The sequence below is a fragment of the Sphaerodactylus townsendi genome, linkage group LG02, assembly GCF_021028975.2.
Source record: "Sphaerodactylus townsendi isolate TG3544 linkage group LG02, MPM_Stown_v2.3, whole genome shotgun sequence".
Classification (NCBI taxonomy): domain Eukaryota; kingdom Metazoa; phylum Chordata; class Lepidosauria; order Squamata; family Sphaerodactylidae; genus Sphaerodactylus; species Sphaerodactylus townsendi.
This window is the reverse complement of record NC_059426.1, coordinates 78261010-78285215: the sequence shown is the minus strand read 5'-3', so window position 1 is coordinate 78285215 and position 24206 is coordinate 78261010. Positions and strand designations below refer to the sequence as shown.

The following is a 24206-nucleotide window of genomic DNA, read 5'->3' as shown; positions in this document are numbered from 1 at the left end:
CACAAAGCATTAGACCACATTCTGAAAGGTTTAAAACGATGTGGTAACTGTGAACGTTGCATTGATTTATTGGTTGGAGAAGATCAGAAGACTGACAAAGGGCAATGAATGGTTTCATAAAGGCTAAAGAAAGGAAAATATTTCCTTAGCATTTTCAAAGGAAGCTACAGGCACCAAACTCCCCTTGGAATCTCTCAAGTGTCTTTGGGGGAAAAAATCAAAAGCATTTAATTTTTGAACATTTCACTTAGAAATAAGAGATGGGCGAGGAATCTATTAAGTGTCTGCTATATTGAGGTCATTGTAGGAGTACCTCCCCACAGTTTTTGTTCTTTGTTGTGCCCACTCTTGTTTCAACACCTATATGGAACAAGGCTTCCAATTAACTATGCTCAACTCCCACCCCAAGCTTTTTCCTCTATACTATGCCGATGAATTGTAATCATGTGTGATGAATGACAGTACCGTTTCAGATTACAGGTATCACTATGAAAACAAAATTGCACTGGCCTATAATTGCTGTGTCTTCTCTGCGGTCATGCATGGGGATTGTGCAGACTAGCCCCAGAGATCTGATCAAAAGGCTTCTAGAAACTTGCAAGAGCTTGGAGAACTCCCCTCGCTCTCCTCCAGAGCCAAGAGTGGGCTGGTTTCCCACCCAAATGGTGACATGACAGGAGGCAGAGAGCGTGCTCCTTTCTCAGATCCCTTTTCACTGCCATCAAAGAACACCACTAGAAGAGAAAGTAGCCCACAGTAGGAAAAGGAGAGAGGGTTAGGGTACCTATACAGAAGACACTCAATGAACAGCAACAGTTACAAGTAAGTACAACTTTGTTTTCATCATCTTGCCTTCAGTGTAGTTCCTGCATGGAGACAGATGTGAGCTTGCCATCAAAATAATGACTGCAACATTACTCTTCCAACAGCTGCATCTCTCTTGCAGTCCACATAGTAAAGTTGGAAAAGAGTAGATGGAGCAGACCAGGTTTCAGATGTCAACAAGGCTGACCCTGGCACGAAAAGCAGCTGAAGAGACTTGGGCCCTAGTTGAATGCCCCTTAACTTGAAGTGGACAATCCATGTTGGCACTGGTGTTGGCTAACCTAATGGTAGAAATGGTTTGGGAAGAGGTAGCTTCACCCTTCTAGGGATCCTTAAAGCAGATAAATAAATGCTTGACTTTGTGAAAAAAATGACTCAAATAAAAATGGAGTACCCTCGTAACTTCAAGTGTGTGGAGTGATTGTTCACTCATGTACTTGAGATTTGGGGAAAATACTGGCACACTAATACCCTAAAACATATGGAAGTGGAAAACTACCTTAGGCCTAAATTCTAAGCTTAGATGTAGAAACACTTTATGAGAGTGAAATCTAGTGAATGCAGAGTCTACTCTAAGAACAGGCAACTCTCCTACTCTCCGTCTCCTGGCTGTGGTGATAGTGACCAAGATGTTATAAAGCAAAAATGACAAATCAGATGTAGCCAGAGGATCAAAAGAGTTATGTATAATCTGTGACAATACCAAAAACAAACCAAACAGACATAGGAGGTTTAATGCGGGGTTGAGGTTAGCCATACTGCTCAAAAATCCTTTGAAATCAGGTGCTGAAAATATAGAAGGACAAACAGATATGTAGAATGCAGAAATTGCAGCAAGGTGCACTTTGATAAAAGAATTGGCTAAATTGGTATCTTTTATATACAACAAATATAAAAAAAATGTTAGACAAAAACCAGGTTTCAGACCCTAAACTTTGGGACAGTGAAGAACAGAAATTATTACAGGGTTGTATTGGTGCCATTAACACCAATACAACCCTGCCTAATTCTGGTATATAGACTGGATCAGCCACAGCATTAGGTGTAGGGAAGGGATGTTGTGGAGAATGGTCCCTATCATAAGAAGGTAATCCTCCAGTGGGAGGATCCTGAAATTTCCCTGAGATATCCTCAGAAGGGTGGGAAACCTAAACCTCTTTAGCGAGCAAGAGGCTATGAGGAACATTTGATACTGACCCATCATCTTAGTGAAATTGGAAACTCTGAGACCTAAAGCACCAAGAAGTCGACCTTCTGGCCCAACATGTCTAAGTTTTTCCCTTCTTTATGCGTGGAGCATGAGTGTGAATTGGCTCTATACCAGAAAGGTAGCACCTCTGTGACTAAAGAATTAGGCATAGGGTGGCGAAACAGAAGTTCAGATCCCTATCGCTTGCTTTTATATGGGTTCTCCACTTTCTTTCTTCATAAAGACCTGACTTGAAGAAGGTCTGACCCAGACACCTTTGGCAATTTCTCAAATGCCCTTAATTAAAGGAAGGATTGTCAGCCCCATATCAGCACCACAGAGGACACTCAAGAGTTGGTCCACAAAGGAAACACAAAGGAAATAAGCCACATTCTCTTTCAGAAATACATTTTAGGATGCCTCAGTTACAATAAAGATGCAGTGACTTACTGTTACGAAGTTGCCAGTAATGCTGGATATAGCCTTTGACTGTCTAAAACAGTAACAGACCTTCGGTTGTGACACTAGAAAAAAAATGAAACAGAAAAAGAAGGCCATGAAATGACAACACAAGTTTTCAGTTTCAGTAGGGAAATGTCTTTGATCCAGCATGTAAAGTTTTCACATATGTAGAATTCTTACATTAAAGTTCCAATATATTGTTACTGGCAGGGCACCCGTGCTTCGCTACGCATACTTCATCACAGTCTCTCTATGAATTTCGGGGTGACATTCAGCATACTTCTTTACAGCCTATTTGTGAACTTTGGGGTGACATGCAGCATATTTCCTCACAGCCTGTCTGTGGACTGATGGGTTTCGCATATTTTGCAGCAGCTTCCTGTAGTCAGTGGTGGCAATGTGGTCAGCTGCCCAGGGCTCAGGAATTTTGCAGGGCATGCTCCTGTGTTTTTATTTTTTGTTGTTTTTTCACATTTTGGCCTGCAGGGGTGGATTTTTAGAGATATCGGCACCAAAATATCAGGGTATCACAAGGAGACTGTCCTGATGATGCCTCCAACGTTTGGTGCAGCTTGGTTCAGGGGATCCAAAGTTACGGACCCCCAAACAGGTTGCCCCATCCTCCATTGTTTCCAATGGGAGCTAAGGAGATGGGGGCTGCACCTTTAAGGGTCCATAATTTTGTCCCCCCTGAACCAAGCTTCACCAAATGTGGGGGGTGTCATAAGGACAGCATCCTGATGATACCCTGAAATTTTGCTTAACAATTGCACCCCTGACAGGCACCCCCAGAAATTTGCCCAAGATTCTTACTTCTGCATTGATTTTTTTCCATTCATGTCAATGGGGAATTTCTGGTGCAGCCTGTGGGGTGCACATTTATGAAGGCACAGTCACAGAACTTTCAGGGTATCTTCAGGAGACTGTCCTGATGACACCCCCCAAGTTTGGTGAAGTTTGGTTCAGGGGGGCTAAAGTTATGGACCCTCAAAAGGGCAGCCTCTATCTTCTATTAGCTCCCATTGGAAATAATGCGGGATGGGGCACCTTTTGGGAGTCTCATTAACTTTGGCCCCAGTCCTGAACCAAATTCTCAGGAAGCTGAAATACCCTGAAAGTGTCACTAGCTTTAAAAATGCTGTTTTTTGTGGAACCCAGCAGGCTTCATGTGCTGGAGCAATGATACCCTGAAATTTTGGTGCCAATATCTCTAAAATATCCCCTGCAGGTCGAAATGTGAAAAAACACCAAACAATAAAAACGCATCCGAGAATCTCGGATGTTACCGCAAGTTCGGATCACGCAGAGTTCGGAGGAGGCGGGCTCGGGCCCTTGGCCCTCCAAGCGCCTCTGAACCGGCTCAGCTCGGCCTGATCCACAGATTGGGCCAAGCCAAGTCAAACTGCCAAGCCTTGCTGCCTGTACTCCGCCTCTTGTCAGCCCTGCTGCGTCCTTGGATGGATCTTTGTGGGGTGGCAGGACTAGCAGTCAGGGGTGCATGCGCACCTAGCCGACCCACCAACCGCACCGCTCTCCCCTGGATGCAACAGCTGCCCGCCACTGCCCACCCGCCACCGCATCTCATGCCCTTTTGCTGGTAAGGGGGGTGCCTAAGTTCAGCTGGCAGGGAGGGGGGACGCCACAAGCCACCAGGGGAGGAGGACGGGGTGCTCCACCTCCTTCCACCACCCATGGGGGGCATCAAACTCAGGTTTTGCCCAGGGCTCCAGTTTTCCTCGTTACGCCCTGCCTGTAGTTCCCTGCCTGTAGTTGTCTTTTTATAATGCAATGTGTTGGTGCTCTCTTTCACCTGGTGGGCTCCAAAAGACATCATGTGGAAGCAGCCGTTGTATTTTCGGGATGCAGAAAGGAAGTGTTCTGTCATTGGATGCTGATGAGTGAGAAGGCTGTGAAGAGGTTCAGGGTAGGGTAGAAGGACAGGGAGCTGGACTGTACCATCACTGCAGCACATTCCTGGGGACTCATCCCACCAGTTCAGAGCACGACACCAAGCACAGGGTGATCGGAGGCCGAGAGCAGTAAACTTGTCTCCACAGTAATAAATCTGATGTCCATATGCAAAACCCAACAAATGTTTAGTAGTCCAAGGTGATAGTGTGGCTTATAAGGTATGTTGTTAGTATTTGGCTGTAGCGGTGTTGTTAACGTGAGGGTGGGTGGAGGAGTACTTTTTCACAGCCTGTCTGTTAACGTTGGGGTGACATTCAGCATACTTCTTAGCCGCCTGTTTGTGAACTTTGGGGTGACATGCAGCATATTTCCTCACAGCCTGTCTGTGGACTGATGGGTTTGTTTTTGCATATTTTGCTGCAGCTTCCTGTAGTTGTCTTTTTATAATGCAGTGTGTAAAGTGCTTTCTGTGTTTAATTCCTCTTCTCCTTGTAGCGGTTTCAGCAGAAGGGATAGGTTCGCATGCGTTGTGGAGGGCAGTGTTAGAATGCATTTGGCGCACCTTGGTGAAAGACATGAAGCTGGTAGTGTTTAACTGTCACCCTTAGAATGTTCGTGCAGCATGTCTCTGGACTGAGTGGTTGGTTTGCCCTTAGAATGTTCGTGCAGATGGCCAGAGATGAGCAGTGAAAACAGTAAATGTGTAATAACTCGAGTAAAACTGAATATTTTGAAAAATCCTTTCATAGTGAGTACCTGGAGTACGTAATGAACCGGTGTGCCAACATTTCCACATTGTAGTTTCGGTGGTTTTTGAGTTCTGAGCATGAGTCAGTGAGTGGTATTTCACGTTTATGTATAGAGATTACAATTACAATAAAGGACTATGGCATACATTACATGAAATGGATCCACATCTTCTTTTTGTGCTTCTGCTATAATTGGCAAGTAGGAAGCTAGCAGCTATACATTCAGATTCAGCTCCCCTATCCCATGGGGAGCTGCACAAGTTCCCATTTGCATCTTTCACCTAAAGATCAAAACGCAGGTGCTAATGTGTAAAGTCACCTCAAGTCATCCTGTTTTCAAGAGAACTATGCTATTCTCTCCCCAAAGGGATAAAATACTACTCTCATCAAATAAAGTTTGCTCATAGCATTTAATCAGAAATGCACATTTTTTTGTTTCATTACTGTAAAATAGGAACGACAAAATGGTTCTACCAATGCATGGTACAAAACTGACCACAACTGGTTTAATGCCCAGATACCACTAAATAGTAAGAGCACCAGTGTCACTGCATAGCAGGAGTATTATGTGACCAAACACAACTCTCACATCTAGCAGGTACGAGTGTTATTTCAAAGCTTCATTTCTGCCAACAACAGGGGCGTCTACGCTTTGGAGTGTACAGCCTGCAGTGGCTCCCAGCTATTGCACTGCTCACTATGGAACTATTTTTAATCAATCATTTAGGCATAGGCAAACAGGCTGGAGAACAGGGTAATGGCAGACAGGAGATATCACAAGAGCAATGATTAAGAAGTGCAAGCATTAAAAGGCGTCCTGTAAATACTTTTAGATAACTGGGGATAGCAGTACCGAATAGTGATGGTAAAGCTCTACAACTAAGGGATAAGGAATTTGATTGGTCTTCCTCTGAGCCAAGGAGGTAGTGCAGTGGCAAGAGAAACAGACACAAAGTTGACAAATGCCAGCTTAGGATCTGTCCGTTACAGGCAGCTGGATAAGTCCTGCTGCAATTCCAACCTGAGGTGTGGTGGTCTGTGCATTAATACCCACTATAACAAGGCCCCTATAACAATACCCACTATAACAAGGCAATTGCAAAGCAAAGGAAGAAAAAGCAATATAATCTTCCTGGGCTCTACCCCAAGGAAGTCTATTGATTCTCACTGGCCTAGCTTCATCCTTCGCTTGGAAAATATTAGATTCTATATCACTTACTGAAAGACATTATTCTAAAATCAAGCTCTCCTTCTTTCAATGAACAATGTTCAGCCATACCCATGACTCTGGTCCCTATCATGGAAAGAAAGGGCAACATCTGTTTTTCAAAACACGCCTAGTTAGAGAGTTGCTTCCTAATGATCCTACCCTAGCTAGAACCCAGCATTAATGGTTCCAGGTACTGTAATACTGGTTTTATACTGTAACACACTCTGAGCCCCATGGGGATATGGAGGGATATAAATCCAATAACAAATAAATAAATAAATTTCTGAGGTAGAAACCAGGCAATAATGTTCCCAGACCTCATTATATAAAGCCATTGTCCAACATTTTGCAACCCCACAAATCAAAATGGCAATGAGGAAAGTTACTGAGACATCTCATAAAGCCATTTTAGTCTATGCATGGAATTAAAGAAGTGTTTCCTGAAACGAGGCAGCTGTCTGACAAATTTAACTCCTCTTGGGAAGGAAAGGAAATCTTATTTCAAAATTTCAAACAGCAAGAGCAAAATCACCTTGTAAGACAGAAGGCAACTGAATACAAAACCTCAGTTTTAAATAAACATAGAAGACTTTTTGTAAAAGCAAAATTAATTGGATGTGTGTGTGTGGGGGGGGAGGATTTAGTTTATGGAAGCACAAAAAGATCACTGTCCCATCCTCAACCTTCATGCCTGTACTACAGCATTCTAGTGCAAATCTGCAGATCATGTTTATCCACTTTTGGAGAACAGCTTTAGATTAAAAACAGACAAGACTGAATATGCTCTGGTATTGAAGATACTGAAAGGTGGTCATGCTCTGCCCTTTAAAGCCAACAAAGTTTCATTCTTGGCATGAACTTTTATGTACATGAATTCGTTGTCCAGAGACTGCACCGCCAAGCCCCCAATGCTCCTCCCCACGTGACAAGGCCTTCCAGCAGAAGAGGCAAGGGCTTACCCACATTGTCAGGACCTGGGAACAGCGTGAAAAAGGTGGGAGTAGGAGACCAGACCAGGAGCAAGTGAGTGGCCTGCAGCATGGGCAGGAGAGTCAGCATGCCTCCAACCCTTCTCATGGGTGGCCCACCAAAGCAGAGTCAATCCAGGGCCAAAAGAAGTCTGAAAGGACCAGGGAAACCATATTGCCCAAAGACCCGCCCTGAATGTCATTTGCCGGAGAAACCGGCTTTAAAGCCTGCTGCCCAGGAAAGGTCTGAGAATGGAGGCTAGCCTGGGCTGAAGCCTACAAAGGTTTATTTTATTATTTATTTATTTGTTATATTTGTACCCTGCCCATTTATACCCTCCCAAAGGGATGAGGAAGGGAGGGATATAAATCGGAGGGCCCAGAGGGCAAGGGAGAAGGAAGCTAGCTTGCTGGTGCCAGAAAAAGGGCAGATCAAAGGGCATCCTGGGGAATTGCACCTGAGATGGCCCTATCTGAGACCCAGTGAAAGGTCTTCAGATCCTGTTGGCAGGAAGGCTTTGGGCTCAGGGCTGCAGACAGCATGACACATTTCTTCAGACACATGGGTATTTAAAGAAGTGTGCATGCACACAAGAATAAACCTTTGCTGGTCTTAAACTTTTGCCACTGGAACCAAGTTTTTTTTCTGCTGCTTCAGAACAACACAACTACCCATCTGAATCTTTAAGGTCAAGATAGAACCAAGAATCAATTCTGTTCTCAGACTTCAGTGTAAATTCAGTAACAGCTCAAACTGAAAACAACTCAACTGATGTTGAGAGCTTATTACACCTAGCCATTCCATCCCATTGTATCCGGTGGGTTAAAGCATCAATCCATGCCACAAAGAAACATAAAGAAATCCTTCTTCCATCAATAGTTTGATATATATAGCCAAAACATCCAGTTAACATCACAGCTAGGGAAAGATGGATAATATCTAGCAAGTCATAATTCCAAAGCCTCTTGCAGAAGAATGTTACTGGGTGTCTGGAGAGGCCTGCAGGCTAATCCAAAATCTTGAGCAATGGACTGTATGGAGGAAATACAGATGGAGAGGAGACTGAACTGCCCAGTTGTCTCCCCTCCCATGACTATTAACTGAAAACTGGAGAAAACTACTGGGTTTGATCCTGTGGTTAAGAATATCAAAACCTTCATTCTTCATTCTTTTCCCAAAAGGAAAACATTGCTCAACCAGCGGGAAATGGAACAGAAGATACAATATGAAAAATTCAGCATAGAATAGAGATGTAGAATAGGAATACCTGGCTACTTTATATGAATTCAAATCTCCAGGGCTTGATGAACTACATTCCAGGGTATTAAAAGAACTGGCAGAAGTAATCTCAGAACCACTTGCTGTAATATTTGAAAACTCCTGAAGAACAGGAGAAGTCCCAGCAGAATGGAAGAGGGCTAATGTTTTCCCCATCTTCAAAGGAGGGGGGGGGAGGACCCAAACAACTACCAACCAGTCAGCTTGACATCAATACTTGGAAAGATTCTACAGCAGATCAATAAACAGGCAACCTGTAAGCACTGAGAATGGAATACTGTAATCACTAAAAGTCAACATGGGTTTCTCAAAAACAAGTCATGCCAGACAAAAACAAGTCATGCCAGGAGAACCAGTGTGGTGTAGTGATTAAGAGCAGGTGCTCCCCGCTCTGCCACTTAAGCTGTGGAGGCTTGTCTGGTGAACCAGATTAGCTTGTGCACTCCAATACATGCCAGCTGGGTGACTTGCGCTAGTCACAATTCTTTGGAGCTCTCTCAGCCCCACCTACCTTACAAGGTGCTGTTGTGAGGGGCAAGGGAAAAGAGTTTGTAAGCCCTCTTGAGTCTCCTTACAGGAGAGAAAGGGGTGATATAAATCCAACTCTTCCTCTTCTTCATTTTAATCTTATCTCTTTTTTTGTTAGAATGACAAGCTTGGTAGATGAAGGGAATTCTGTGGATTTTAGTAAAGGCTGTGACAAGGTGCCCCATTTATTCTTGTAAGCAAGCAAGTAAAATGTGGGCTAGACAATGCTACCGTTAAATGGATTTATAATTGGTTGACTGATGGAACCCAAACAGTGCTCACCAATGCCTCATCTTCATCCTAGAGAGAAGTAACTAGTGGGGTGCCATAGGGTTCTGTCCTGGGCCCATGTTTTGTCTGGAAATGAGAAGATTAAGGGGTTACCTAAACATTAGGGAGAACTTCCTGACAGTAAGGGCTGTTCGACAATTGAGATGCACTGCCTTGGAGTGTAGTGGAGTCTCCTTCTTTGGAGATTTTAAAACAGAGGATGGCGAACTGTAAGGAGTGCTTTGATTGTGTGTTTCTGGATAGCAGGGGCTTGGACTTCATGGTCCTTGTGGTCTATTCCAACTCTATGATTCTGTGTGGATTCAACAAGCTGCTTTGCTACTTTTATAGTATTTCAAATAGCTGAAAGAGCACATCACAAGAGTAGATCACAACTAGCTTTCTGTGTCGCTAGCACTCCCTGCAATTGTAAAGCAATCTTTGGTACCCAAAAGACAATCCCTGCAACATTACATTTTCTCATGGAACAACTCGAAACTATTTTTTTCTTTTTAAAAAAAATGATTAAGGAAATTAAAACATGCATGAAAACTCTGTCCTGCAACACCGCCATCTTATTAAACTTGTATAAACATCAGATTAGAAACTCTAGTTAGTCATTTGTGCTACAGTAATGCCAATGAGTCAATTGCCCCTACTGTTTGGAAATGGTAATCTAAATATAACTTTACAGCAAACAGTACCTCAACCGCACCCTAACAAAATTTAAAGCAAGGATACTTGTACATGATTTTTTTGCCTGGCTTGAATGCTTTTGGAAATAGAATACACACACACATACACACATACACACATACACACATACACACACACCTCCCCATAACTTCATAGATCCTCCATGTACCTCCCAGGTTTTGCTGCCTTTTCTGTGATTTTAATGAAGCTGGCTTTGCAGTGATGCTTTGGGAAAAAAGGATCACAGCAAAGCCAGGGCAGCACCCATGCAGACAAGAAAGATCTGGACAAGAAAGATCAGATCTTCCTCTGCCATCAGAGCTGCAATTTTTTTTAAAAAAAGATATTGATATAGTGTTATAACATTATTCCTTTCCTCTTGCATCTCTCCTTTAGACTGAATTTTTTAACAGTGAAAGGTGAGAATTCAGAGGATTTAGATCAGGGGTCTTCAAACTATGGCCCTCCAGATGTCCATGGACTACAATTCCCATCAGCCCCTGCCAGCATGGCCAAGTGGTAGGGCTGATGGGAATTGTAGTCTATGAACATCTGGAGGGGCATAGTTTGAAGACCCCTGATTTAGATGGATCTCTATACAGTGGAACCTCGGTTTTCGATGCTAATCCTTCCGGCAATGGGCAGCGAAAACCGAAAATGGTGTACTCCGAGGTATGCTGTTTGTGCACCGGAGATATTCAAAAGTCGCCTCGGAGGCCGACGGAAGTCGAGGCGTCCACTGATCTCCCAGGCAACCAAACGGCCTGGGGCGACCAGCGAAGACCAAAACCGTCAATCTCTGAGGGCAACAAAGACCAAGGTAATGATAAAGTCGTGTTAATTGCAGATTTAAAAAACAAAAAAGTCCTCTGGCAGCAGGGTGGATGGTATGACTATTGTGAGGGTCTGGGATAGGGAAGATGCAGGGAAACCTGCCATATGGAAGCCTCATTGCCACTGTGCTGAACTGACAGCAGCAATGAGAAAACCATACAAGCCCGTTACAGGGTACGAAACACCCAAGTGAACAAACAACAAGCCATGTTATGACAGGTTTTTTTTAATGAACCATGATATCTATGTAATTTCCACTAGCCCATTATTTCATAAGCTACTCCTAATTTTTTGTCAGATGCAACACCAAAAGAATGGAGAGTCCTAGCAGTTCTCAGCACTTCATAGCTGCTCAACTCAACAGCTGTTTTTTAGCCAATAAACTGACTTAATCTCAAGGGGGCTCCTGAAAGACAATGTTGTAAATTTAGCAGCGGCACCTGAATTCCAGCATCCTGATTACAAAGGTGTCACAAGCAATATTGTTCTCCATGGATCAGGATGCTGAGACAGACAGGATGAGAAAATGCCTGCATGCCTTCTTTCTCTTAGAAATAAAGCCCCTCTCATTACCAACTGCATTTCCCCCAATCCTACACAAACTACCCCTCCCCCACCCCACAGTTTTATTATCACTGACACTCATTCTTTTTTGAAAAGTTGCAACTCAAGGGATGAAAAATTATGAGCTAGATCTCAGAACAAATGGAACTGGTTTTGCACAAGTTTTCTTTATTCCCCAATCCTAGCAGCACACCTCACTCCTAGCTATCAAATAACTCCATTTTCCTCCTTTGAAAATGCACACCGCAAGTCATGGCTAACTATCCCAGCTATCCATTACTGTGAGCAGCATGAGTTTGTTAGGCAGTCACTTTAAACCTCAGGAGGAGAGACTGGCATACATTTGACAGCTACCCTGTTTCCCCAAATATAAGACATCCCCTGAAAATAAGACGTAGTAGAGATTTTGCTGAAGTGCGAAATATAAGGCATCCCCTGAAAGTAAGACGTAGCAAAGTTGTTTGGAAGCATGCCTGACGAACAGAACACAAAAAAATAAGACATCCCCTGAAAATAAGACATAGCGCATCTTTGGGAGCAAAAATTAATATAAGATACTGTCTTATTTTCGGGGAAACATGGTACCTGTGCAAAATTCCTCCTAGCATTTGGAGAGTGCTCATTTACAGGGATTAAGAAATTTACATACCACCATCTTGTTAGGAAGGACCCTAAGAGTTGAGTGGGACTTTTAGAATAAAGTTAATTTTCACAGTATGGTGGACTTGTGGAGGCAGAAAGAAACATTTTTTCCCATGACTCTTTTCCTCTTTTTTTTTCCACAATGGAGATCAGTGTTAATTCATTCTGATAAGCTTTAAAAACAAAAACAAGACAGTATTGCCCTCTCTCCCACCCCCCTTTATGTTAGGCAAGAGAAACCTGTATGCTTTAGAAGTAAAATTTCATTCAGCACCAGCACATTTGTCTGTTTTTTTTCTCCCTACAGCAGAGAGTAAAGGGTTACTTCATTCTATCCCATCAATATTGGCAGCAACATGGATATCTTCACTATTGACGCTGCCTCCAATAAAAAGACTCAGGTGTCTAATCTTTCAGACAGCTGTCTCTGTTGATTCATAAATTTTCTATGCGGTCTCTCCTCTGCCTGTGATACTACCTGCTCAGTCACTTTCTGGAACTGGCCTCTTCCATGATCTCTTCCCTTATTTCTTCCACCCTCAGCAGTCACACTGCCAATTATATCTAAACCTTTACCAGTAATGTTTCAAGAGATGCTGCTCTCAAGGCCCACTTGCATCAAACTTCCAGTCTCAGAAACATAAATATTCTGGTGAATTTTCTACAAACAGGAAGAACAATTATAGACTACACAGGAAAAGTCTGAGCAACAGATGAACACAAGACAAAAATGAAAGTCTATCATCCAAGTCCATGAGCTTGATTTAAAGAGTTTGGAAGAAAGTTTGGATTTATATCCCCCCTTTCTCTCCTGTAGGAGACTCAAAGGGGCTTACAATCTTACAAGGGGCATACAGACGAAATGTTAGGAACAAAATCCACTAGACCACGGCCACACAGCCAGGAAAACTCACCAGAACCAGTATAACAAACTAAATTTCTCTGGAAAGACTGGTACAAAATGAAAAATCATCTAAGGAATGGCAACATCTTGCCCATATGATTTAAACTGGGAGAACAAGGCACAAGGAAAAATTGCATACATTTTCTGGAAATCAGGAAAAAATATTTAGAAGGAATCACGCAAGCTCAGCATTTAAAAAACGAGAACAGCTCATGCCTTCTAATTTTATTCAAACCAGAGGTGATATCAAGTACCTAGGCAATCATTTTTAAAGAGGCCTTCTTGAAAGCTGATTTGACTGAAAATAATTTTTTCTGCTTGAATCTCTGTGCTTTGGAGTAGACCACAAGGGTGCCCAATTTGCGTGATGATTTTTCAAGGCTGGTTTTATACATGCTACTAAGACACATTTAATCAAAACTGATGTCTTCCCAAGCTTATATTACAACTACTGGAGCACATACAACTCATGATCACAGAAGATTCTTGTTTAGCTGCAGGAAAAAACTAACAATTGGTTCCAGCTATATTTTCTCAATAGATCTTCAGACTTTCTCTCTTGGAACTGTCCAAGCAAAGATCTTAGAATCATAGAATCATAGAGTTAGAAGAGACCACAAGAGCCATCTAGTCCAACCCCCTGCCATGCAGGAACACACAATCAAAGCACTCCTGACATATGATCATCCAGCCTCTGTTTAAAAACCTGCCAAAAAAAAGAGACTCCACCACTCTCTGAGGTAGTGAATTCCACTGTCGAACAGAACTGACAGTCACAACAATACCTCCAGCTGCCTTCAGGTCTTGGTTCTTGTCAGTAAAAGGACAGGGCTGTTCTGGTTTTTAAGTGAGGATTCAACAGGGCCAGACTTAGTACCCTGTTTCCCCGAAAATAAGACAGTGTCTTATATTAATTTTTGCTCCCAAAGATGCGCTCTGTCTTATTTTCAGGGGATGTCTTATTTTTCTGGTGTTCTGTTCGACGGGCATGCTTCCAAACAAAAACTTTGCTATGTCTTACTTTCAGGGATGCTTTATATTTAGCACTTCACCAAAACCTCTACTACATCTTATTTTCAGAGGATGGCTTATTTTCGGAGAAACAGGGTAGCAACCACCAGGCAACTTGCCTTGCATGGTTCACCCAGGACTGGCTGCTTGCCACTCATCAGTTCCAGTCATCCCATCCAAGCCAGTGGTGCAGTGGTTGCAGCTGCAGACTAGGAACTGGAATTAGAAGATACATGTTTGAATCACCACTCTGTAATGGAAGCTCACTGGGCGACTTGAAGCTAGCTGACCCAGAACAGCATAGTGTAGTGGTTAAGAGCAGTACACTCTAATCTGGAGAACCGGGTTTGATTCCCCACTCATCCACGTGAGAGGAAAATTCTAATCTGGTGAACCAGGTTTTTTCCTCACTCCTCTACATGAAGCTTGCTGGGTGACCTTGGGCTAGTCATGGTTTTCTCTCTCAGCCCTACGTACCTCACAAGGTGTTCGCTTTGGGGAGAGGAAGGGAAGCTGATTGTAGGCAATTTGAGAAAAATGGGAAATAAAAACCAACTCTTCGTCTCCCTCTTTAACCTTCTTGTCTTTCTGAACTTCAGTCAAACCCCTACCTACTCTAAAAAGTGGAGAGATTTTTTTTCTCAATTTATCTTGTCAGTAAAAGTACAGGCTTTTTACTGGGGCAAAGTCCTGTGGATAAATACAAGAAAAGTGTGGGGCATCTTTGACAAACTTGGTCAGCAGCTTCTTATAGAATATATTGATCAGAGACTCACAAGTCCACCAGAACCTAATGCCCTGCTTTAAACTGTAATTCTGGATAGTAACTGAAACTGAAGGCAGTGGGTAGAGTTTTACCATGTAGGGCAGGGCCAGACTTTAGTTGTGTTGTGCTGCAACTGAAAAAAGTGTTGAGCTGTGGATCTGACTTTTTCCTGGCTGTTAAACTTTGTCTGATGAGAGGAAGAAAGAGAAAAGGAACTTAAGCTGGAGGTATTGTTGAAGATAAGGGACACTGACTGGACCTATGACTTGACTCAAGGAAGGGGCATGTAAAAGCCCAGGCTTGCTAGGAGGGGGAAGAAGGCAGTAGCAGCTTCCCAGACAGAGTTTGACTAGACAGGGAAAATGGTGGCCAGTTCTGGCCTCCTGGCTCTTCTTCCAGGCCAGGCAACCTACTTCTGGGTGCTGGGGGACCTTCCCAGCATGGCCAGCCGGCAACCTTCTTCCTACCCAGCTGACCAATCCATCATGGCTGGGAAAGCCCCGGGGGCTCTGCTGCTCTTGCTGCACCACAGCTTGGTCAAAGGAGGCATATTTGTCTGAGAAGAACTCAGGTAGAATGGCCTTGTTGACAGAGGCATCCCTAGGGTAGGAGAGGTAATGGATACGGGATATTCGCCTAGGGTCTTCTTGGGAACTACACATAGCAGAGAAAGGTGCGGGTGGGGCAGGGAAAGGGGCAGCCACTTGGTCTGCCAAGCACTGCTTACTAGTCTTCTGCGCTACCACCTCAGGCAAATTTTTGGCAGATTTCAGATTGCCTGAGTCCATAGGGACCTGAGGGTCATTGAATGGGATGTGGAAACCCTGCATGAAACCCTCCAAATAAACCTGGTGGCCACCCATAAGGATGCTGCTCCAGGACAGGACACAAGCCTTCAGGGAACACTGGGGTAATGGCCAACCCCCGCCCAAAACCTAGGGACTCAATTTACTGGGGCCTGGGATGCGATGCTGCTGCCACCTCCCTCCCTTCGTGTGGTACTGCTGGAGGGAGGCTTGTTGTTGTGAAAGGGCTGCTGACCTACTGAAAGGTGCAGGCACAAGAACCTGGTGTGGGATACCTGGCAATGCTCACAAGCATAATATCTGTACCAAATGCACTGACATTTCCCCTGATTGTACTCCCAGCATGCCTTCCAAGACCCCACTTCCTCGCTTCATATGTATCTGTCCAGCCTTGTGACATAGGTATAGATTTTTATGGGGGCGTAGCCACACCTCCCCAAGTCACGCCCATGGCCTCAGTGCTCATAAAAGCAGCCCTCCCAAGCCAGGGACAGCAAACTCCCCTGCCCCCCCGCCTCCCCCCCCCGCTGCGCTCCCAGTCGGCAGTCCCTTCTACCCTCCCCTCCGGGCAGAAGCGTGGCTAGGGAAAATGGAGCAAGGGAAAATTGAGCTAGGTTTTGTGGAGGCCTCCCCATGAGTGGCCACTGTGATGCTGGAATCCATCCGCAAACAGCATCACTTTCAATGGTGGTTAAACTAGGGAGCCCAGATTCTCCTTTTAAATCCATCTTATAGGGAGAATCTGGGGTCCCCAGTTAAAACAACATTGAAAGTGATGTGTTTGTATAGCCCCCATCTTCTATTAGCTCCCATTAGAAACAATGGGGATGGGGCACCCCCTTTGAGAGTCCATAACTTTGGACCCCCTAAACCAAACCTCACCAAATGTGGGTGGTATCATCAGGAGAGTCTCCCAACAAATCACTGAATATTTGGTGCTGCTAGCCTTAAAACCGAGCCCCCTGCAGGCCAAAAACTGAAAAACATTAAAAATAACAAAAAAAACCACAAACGAGGGGGCAGAGCTTTGGACATGTAATGGGGAGGTTGAACCTGAGGGGGGAAAAAACCCTTACCTACGTCCTTGGTCCTGTCCTGAATACATTGGTCCTGCCTTGGTCCTGCCAACATACATTAACCAAATCTCAGTATTCACCAGGTCCCCACCTGATTCTTTCAATTTGGGAGCACCTCTTTGGGAGCACCTCTTGCAGAATTCCTCATTGTAGTCCATCGTGACTGCATTTCAGTACACAGTGTCACGATCATTCAATGCAGATTTCTTAATCTAAGAGTTGCCCAAAACAATCATGCAGAGGGGCTGCAGCATGGTGGAACCACACATTATCACTATCACATAATTATTTAAATGTTCTTTGGAAAAAAAGTAACAAAAAGTGTCACCTTCTCTTGGACTAAGTTTGGGAGGGGGGAAGGATAAGGACTAACAAATCAGTAGTCTTGGAAACATCAGCAAGTTCCTGAACTAAAAGAATGAACCTGTTTTTCTTTAGTTACCTTAATAGTTTCGATTGTTGGCTGCTGGGAGCAGGGACTGTCATTTCACATTTAAGTGCAGCACCTAGGAAAAGGGATCCTGATTTCAATTGGCATTTTCATGTACTAATTGATAGGTCATTATTGGCAGTGAGAAAAAAGAACTCCATTTTTACTGATATGTTGACAAGAAGAATACTTACCATGGAATTCATAAGTGCAAGGTAGACAACTCAGAGAATAATGAAAGCAAAGTGCCGGTACAAGACAGGCAGTCTTATCTTTCAAACATTTCAGCGTAGCACATAAATAATGTGTCACATTTTGTCTTACCATTAGCTTTTCCATCTCTAAGAATTGTTTAACACACACTGCAATGGCAAAGATGAGATGCTAAGGGAAAGGAGATGCAAAAGTCTAATACATCAAGCCTTCCTTTGGCAGGAGCGCTAAACATTTATGCTTATTCTAAAAGTTTTACCAGTATTAACCCCTGACAGGAATAGTCACATGACAAAATTCCCTAGCAATCACTAGTGATGGTGGAAGGTGGATTTCTGGTTTCCAGCTGAAGTGCAAGCAGACACTTCCTCAGTGGGAACAGAGCACTTATTTTATTCATATTGCCAATTATGTGATCCATCACAAATTCTCAATTAATAAAGGCAGATTTCATTAACCCTTAAGTCTGCTTTACTGGAGAGAGTATAGGCATGATGCTATAAAGCTGGAGATAAGGATAACCATAAGAATTTTCAACCAATTAGTTTGTTTTCAATAGTGCAACATACTACTACTGAATTTATTAATTCTAATTCAGCATTTGAACTGTTGAAATGAAGAAGACAAAGATGAAGGTGAAGAAGAGGGGGAGGGGAAGGAGGAGGAGAGGAGGAGGAAAAGTTTGGATTTACACCCCCTTTCTCTCCTGTAAGGAGACTCAAAGGAGTTTACAATCTCCTTTCCCTCCCTCCCCCCACAGCAAACATCCTGTGTGAGTATAAATAAAATATCTTATAGTGAAATTCTAAACAGAGTCACAGCCTTTTAAGTCCATTGACTTCAACAGAGCTGGAAGGGTATGTTTATGACTGCACTGATATCCCCAAATGGTGCCACAGGACTCCTGTTTTATTTGTTACAACAGACCCTCCACGATGCCTGAATCCAACTCAGCTGAGAGCGAGTCCCCACTTCCAAGGAACATTTGTATTAATTTCTTATTCCTGTGAGCCAGTTGTGGTTGAAATCAGGATTAAAATACAGAGGAAAGCAGTACAAGCTTGCCTGCAGAGAGTGAATGAATGGAACACACTATTTTTGCTCAAAGATCCTTTAAGCCCCTATGTCCAACCTCAACTAGTGTTTCTGATCATTACTCTGAACATTTTTATCCCTGTGCATCAGGTACAGTTACAGTTTCCCAAACGTGTTCAACTGATTTGATTGTCATACAGTCAAAACAAAAAAAATCAATATGTATATCTTGTCCATATACATGGGTCCCCTCAGTCTTCCCAGCACTTAAAATAGGCTTAATGCTTTCAGCTCTTGGAGACTAATGCTAACATACCAGATTCAATCCAGTGTCTCTTACAATGCACCTTCTTTATCCCATTCTGTGGCCAGAGTCTTTCTCCTTTCAATCGAGATCACTCCAGGGTTGTTTGGGTTTAATTTTTGCGATTAAATCTGTACTGCTGCTGCTTTGCTGTACTTCAAACAAATCCCTAAAGATCTGGGCAATACTTGCTTGTTAAAATACGTTCACACAGCTCTAATGAAAATAAAATGCCTTTCAGTGGTTTACAAGGGCAGGATGTGCTTTCAAAATGCCCATTAAAAACATCATTTCATGATGTTATATGCTCCTCCTTTATGGCCACAAAGAGACATGCAGTGTCAGGGGGAAATCAGCACTGGCGGACCTACCTAGGGGACAAGGAGTACCCCTTGTCCCCGGGCGCGGCAATTTTGGTCACGTGGGGGGGTCACGTGGGGGCGCCGAGCCAAAACGCCCCCACACACAGACTGCACCATCATCATGGAGCTGGCAAGCTGCTGTACACAGAAGTCGGCTCGGGCTGTCTTAGCCCCGCCCACTCTGTACGGTGGCTCACTGGGTCAGTTCCAGCTCTCAGTTCATTAGCAAGCTCCACCTCCCTTTGACCCAGTGTGCGTTGCCTTCTGCCAGGGTCAGGATGTGGTTGCACAGACAAACCTCCTCCCCTGCTGCTGACTGGCCAGTGGCCACCAGCACAGAAGGGAAAGAAAGGTGAGCAGGCCCAGGAGGAAGCCCTCGCAGCAGCTGCCTGCGTCACAGCCTGAGAAAGGTTTGTTTTGTCCCTCCATTTGTTCCCCCTCCCTCCCTCTCCTCCTCCGCCCGCCCCAACAGGCTGGGCTGAGAAAAGTTGGATTCTTGGGACCTCTTATTGAAACCACTTTGAAACTGGATTGGGTCCCACGATGAGTGCAGAAGGAAATATTATTGTGTATTGTGGGGTGGAGGCGGGAGGGCATTAAAAGGAGCCAACTATTTTGGCTGTTGTGGGTTTTCCAGGCCAGTTTGGCCCTGCCTGGTCTGCCAATGTTTGCTGCTAGCCTTTCGCCCGCGTGTTCACGCCCGTGGACTGAAGATGCCCCAAGGCCCGGGGAAACCCACAACAGCCTGTTGATTCTGACTCTGGAAGCGTGCAAAAATACAGCGCCTGGTGTGTTTCTTGTAGGATTAGAGAAATCCGACTAATACATTCCAAGCAAGGAGAAACTACGCTCATTCCAAAGTGTGCGTTACTCTCTGCTCCAGGCAACTGGCTTCGAAGCATCGATGGGAAGCACCTGGCTGGGGGGGGGGGTGCCCTCCTTCCCAGCTGGGATCCCCCGGAGCACAAGGCCTTCCAGGCGTTGCAAAGGCAGAGAGGCAGGCAGAGAGCCCCAAACTCCCTTTTCCAGTGCCAGGACTCTCTGCCCTGGAAATGGCCCCTCCTTCTAATAAAAGAAGAACGAGCCTCCTGGGCATGTGCAGAATATGACCAGTCAGAGTGCTGCTGGCATAGAGCCGGGCTTCTCCGTTGGCATAAGTGGCTCCGAAGGAGAGGGAGAAAGACAAAGGACAAGCTCCAGGGGTGGGGTGGGTATAAAGTCCTTGGAGAGGGTGGGCTCAGGTTTCTCATGAGTTGGAGGTCGGGAGGAAGTGAATCCCCTCCCAGGCCCGGGGTAAATGAGTGAATCCCTCCCCAGCCTCCCTTCTCTCTCTCTCTCTCTCTCCCCCCACCCCCCGCAGCACAGCTGCAGATTGTGCACTCCCAGCAGCGGTGCTGATTTCAAAACTCCGGGTGCCTTATTGTTGTGGGAGACCTCACTTAATTGTATTGTGCCCCCCCAAAAGGACTGGCTTTGATGGATTTTCCATTTTCTAATTTCCAAGTTATAGTTTCCTGCAGCATTGCTTGGCCCGACGCATCAAGGGGGGACAAAATGCCCCCCCTTCCTTTGGATCTGCAAGCCAGAGACGCGGCACCGCTGGCTCAGCTCCCCAACTTTTTTCACAATCAGTTTTTTTTTGGGGTGGGAGGGACCCTGTTAGTCTGTTGAATCAAAGTCAAATAGTAAAAGAAAGCAGGCACCTAGGGGCAACCTTATGGGGAGAGCCTAATCAAGACTTCTCTGAAGTAAAAATCCCAAGATCCCCTTCTGCACATGCAGAATAATGCACTTTCAGTCCCTTTTCACAATTGTTTCGCAAGTGGTGTGATGTTCTGCACAGTAAAGATCCAGCTGCAAAGTGCACTCGAAAGTGGATTGAGGGTGCATCATTCTCCATGTGTGCAAGAGGCATAAATGGTGCAATGGGCTAAGCCTTTACTACCCCAAGACAACAGTCATTCAGGATCCACGGCAACCAGTCCAGTGGGATCCACTTCCAGGGAGTTGACTGGTGTTAAGTGAAGCTATATAGAAGTAGACAGACACAGGTCTTGTGGTGGTTATAAATATCTAAGGTGCATTCTTTTTTTTTTTTTCAGGCTATCACCTTATGTTCACTTTACCTGCATCAGGAAGGCACTGGAAAACCACCCGGTTAACAGAGTCTGCCTGAAGTAAAGGTAGCAGTGATGTGATGTCTGTTAATGAAAGAAGAGTGCACCCGCCAGCCCATCACTTCTCCCCCCTCCCCCCCCCAAAGCCTTCCTACTTCCAAGGGCCAGTGGCTCCAGCTGAAGGAGGAAGGTTTGTTGTTGCTGGCTGTGGGGGGGGGGGAGTGATGAGCCAGCGAACACATCCTCTGTCATTCTGAAGAGAAGAAACCATTTTTTTTTTTTTGTCTTGGGAGGGGGTTAAATCAGAGACACATGAGCAGGTGCTCCTGTTTTCCCAAAGACAGATTTTTTCCCCTCCACGTCACTTCCAACAAGGGAGTGCCACCTCCTGTACTCATCTGGTTTGGGAATAAAAAATGACTCTCTTCCCACCCTGTGCTCATCCTTCTGCTATTATCTGTGCTCTTTTTACACATAAAGACAATACTGAGTTGTCATCCTGGGCTTTTTAAACACTAATTCTGTACAGTTAATTGTAGAGTCCTCTGTTGGTTAGGACTGGCAGGGAATTTTTTTTTGCTGGATCAGATGGGCTCAGTCCTCTGCCTCCAGTGGCCAGATACTGTTGGATAGCTCAGACACAGAACGCTATAGCAATGACTATTCTGTTTATACCAAGTGTGTGTTTAATCAGAAGAATAATTCTTCTGAACATAGAGGGTTTGTTTCTCCATTATTCTGCCTAATAGCAGTTGCTGCACATTCATGTTTACTTCCTTTTATAAGCATAAAAACATAAGAGCAGACCTGCTAGATCAGACCAGAGTCCATCCCCTAGTCCCAGCACTCTGCTACTCGCAGTGGCCCTGGAGGTGCCTTTGAGAGCTCACATGCAGGATATGAAAGCAATGGCCTTCTGCTCCTGCTGCTCCTGAGCACCTGGACTAGATAACAAAAGCCATCTAAACATCTTGTGGCAATAGATCCCATAGAATATTTTCTACCTATCACATTGTAATCCAGTCCAGCTTCCTCTAAAAGAGCTGACTGTGGTTCTCCTCATCTACATTTTCTCTTACCCAAGGTTGCAGTGAAGAAGAAGAAGAGTTTGGATTTATATCCCCCCCTTTCTCTCCTGTAGGAGACTCCAAAGGGAGCTTACAATCTTCTTGCCGCACCCCCTCACAACAAACACTCTGTGAGGTGGGTGGGACTGAGAGAGCTAAGAAGAACTGTAGCTAGCCCAAAGGTCCCACCCAGCTGGTGTGTGTAGGAGTGCACAGGCTAATTTGAATTCCCCAGATAAGCCTCCCACAGCAAATGAGAATCGAACCTGGTTCCTCCAGATTCGAATGCACTTGCTCTTAACTACTATGCCACTGCATAGGAAGGTTTGTTGTTGTTGGCTGGGGGGAGGGGAAAGAGATGAGGCCATGACCATACGGTCGATTAGAGTACACCTGGTATGGCCCATTATTCTCCCCCACCCTGGCAGATTTGGAGATATGAGAAAGGGGAGTGGGCACTAATACAAAATGACAGGCATGGATTTTGGGCCAATCAGAAAATACTGGAAAGGTTGGAAGATAAAGGAATCTTTTTTTGCAGATGTAAAGGTGATGCTTTATGGGTTTTTCATAAGCATCTAGTGTGCCACCTATGTGGAAGAAAACTCTGACATGATAGAAAACTAGTGGAGGGGCACTTGGCTAGGTTGACCAACTTCTTGGAGAAAAAAATCCTGTCCCTTTAATAGAGGCTTAATGGGTTACATGTGATGTTAGTTATAATGTGATGGTGATTTAGAAATGACCTGGTGCAAAAAATCATTGTTTGGTCGTGGTGGGGGAGGGTGGCTGCCCATATGGGGGGGGGGGGGGCACCAAACTCAAATTTTGTCCCCGGGCTACAGTTTGCCTAGGTACGCCCCTGGAAATCAGCTCAGTGTTGCAGCACTGGACACTGGAACTCATCTTAATGCAGAAGAGCAGCACTTAAAACAGCCACAGACTTAGTATGACCAAGGAAAAGAGACCTTGGTTTTATCATGCTCTGAATAACTTATGAAGTTTTTATCCCATCCTTCCTTTAAGGAGGAGGGTTGCCACGAATGGCTGGCAACCAGGAGGAAGTGGCCGTTAACAACAGCATAATATCAGTCCATCATGGCTGTCTAAGGATTGCCAGAAACACTATGGTAAAACCAAGTCCAATGCTGCACTAGGCTGACTCCCCACTACACACACACACACACACACACACACACACACACACACACACACACACCCATGTCTTCTTGTGGAAGAAACAGAGGAGCACAAAGAAACATTAAATGCTTTTTATGATAACTATGGGAGCACATCCTGCCTGTACTCCAAGAGACAGTAGGAAACAGGAACTGGGGGAAGGTGGACTGGCTACCTGGCCAAGGAGATAAATACACAGAATTCTTCCATCCTCTCTGTGTCAGGGCCTGAACTGACTACAACCCAGGTGTTCCCAGTACTAGTTAAATGCTACAAAATGTTATTTTAAATCCTTCCCATTTCAAGGAAACAAAAGAATTTAGTATTTTGTTCCCAGCAGAGATCCTGCCATTCACAAATAACAAAAATATTGTTAAGACCATGTAAGTTAAGGACCAATAGCTGATTTGTTACGGAAAATAAGAATGCCTGACTATAAAGAAGGAAAGCCTGAAAAGAGCAAGAAAAACAGAAAACGTGACTACGAAGCCCAAACCAGAAATGACAGGGAACCATTACTCAAATTACATTTTAAAGTTACCAAAGTGCCCCTCTCAGAATATCTCTATTTCTAAATATCATTACACGGAAAGGACTCTGGCATATCTCCGGAAAGAGACATGGGAACTATAAAACAGCACCCTGATCAGGTATGCCCTTCATTTCAGAAATATACGGTCAAATGCATTTGAGAACCCTGAGGTGAGCCAAATGCATGGCATTTTCACTTTGAACAGCAGTGCAAACACCTGCTCCAAAAAGGTATATAGATCTCTAGCCTGAGAATTTCCTCAAGTATTCATTCTCCT

At 44.5% G+C, this 24206-nt stretch overlaps 1 protein-coding gene across 5 annotated transcripts in view; it reads right to left on the bottom strand.

The window, feature by feature from the left end:
- Positions 1–24206, bottom strand: part of TSPAN4 (tetraspanin 4) — a 672180-nt gene that overhangs the window by 508404 nt on the left and 139570 nt on the right. For 3 of the 5 annotated variants that reach the window (XM_048486901.1, XM_048486905.1, XM_048486904.1), the window contains one exon: positions 2465–2538. The exons of 1 other annotated variant lie outside the window; for it this stretch is intronic. The gene's annotated coding sequence lies outside the window, so the exon portion shown is untranslated. Of the gene's footprint in view, positions 1–2464; positions 2539–17132; positions 17197–24206 lie in introns of all 5 variants that reach the window. One more of the 5 variants, XM_048486903.1, reaches the window with a different exon arrangement.